This window comes from Corvus brachyrhynchos, unplaced genomic scaffold (genome assembly GCF_000691975.1).
Source record: "Corvus brachyrhynchos isolate BGI_N302 unplaced genomic scaffold, ASM69197v1 scaffold115, whole genome shotgun sequence".
In the NCBI taxonomy this organism is placed as follows: domain Eukaryota; kingdom Metazoa; phylum Chordata; class Aves; order Passeriformes; family Corvidae; genus Corvus; species Corvus brachyrhynchos.
The window spans coordinates 6,330,771-6,331,967 of record NW_008239553.1 but is presented as its reverse complement, the minus strand read 5'-3'; positions in this window follow the sequence as shown (position 1 = coordinate 6,331,967).

Here is a 1,197-nt window from a genome sequence, read left to right as displayed (position 1 = left end):
GGCTCCCGGTGTCCCTGGCGTGCGGGAGGGGGCGAGCGCGGCCCTGACCCCATCCCGGGGTCTTGTGCTCCTCCCTCTCTACTAAAAATGCTGCAGTGCTGGGTGGGACCACGTCCTCGGAGAGCCCCTTCGGGGGCCCAGTGCAGGGCCTGACTCTCGGTGGGCATCCTCCTAACCCTGGCACTTTCTTCTAATTGAGTGCTGAGAAATGTGCAGTGTTGTTTATAGCGCTGTGATTTTTGCAGCAAGGTGAAAGGGACCTGTTGTTCCCGTTCTAGCATGAGGGAATTCTCATTGCTGCAGTAGATTGCCAGGCTTTCAGATGGCAGATGTCACTCAGGGCCCTCGGGGTGACGGGAGAGAAAGCTATGGATCTTCTACTATTGTGGCACATGGTACAAAGCCAAGCAGGCCATGAAGTGTGAATAAAAGTCCTGCATTTGATGGTACAAATAATGTAGTGGGCTGACCCATGAAGTCAACGGGTTATGTATGGTTAATGATAAATAACAGGACTTACTGTTCCAGCAGGTACATATTAGCACAGAGAGAGTAGGAGTTGGGAAAAGTGCTTCCATTGAGGCACAAAATGGAAATGCTATCTTAAGAAAGCAAGAGCAGTTCTTCAGCTTGGCTTCCAACTGTGACGCCAGTCCTGCACAGCAGAGGCTGGATAGACTGGCACTGTGAATCTCAGCTCGTCTTTGTCCCTTCTTTCCTGTGCACAGCAGTGACTCTTACCTCTAGAAACTCTAGTGCTGTGTGCGTAGCTTCTTTCTCTATTTATTCTCCTAGGATCCATTTTGTGCGATTTCATTTTTATTTCCATGCTGAAGTCCTTTCACTGAAAGGGAACTCATTAATTTTTTTCTATTAATTGTGGCTCTCATGTAAAATACTTATCTATTTTTTTGCTTCATATCAAGTAAAATGCTTTCAGCTCCCATTAAGATTAGCTAAGATGGGGGGAGGGGATGGGAAGAATACTAGTTTGGTCCTCAATACTTCTCTTTCTGAGGTATTTTCCCAATGCTACAACAGTCACATAGAGAGGCTAGAGGGTGGGGAATGGTCTTCCTCAGTGTTTGATGTGTAAAACTGGAAGGACTCTAAATCCAAAATGTTTTGTCTACTTCATTTCCTTTTTTCCCCCAGCTGTTCTAATAAAAGACCTTGCCTTTCCCTCCAAAAAGCCTA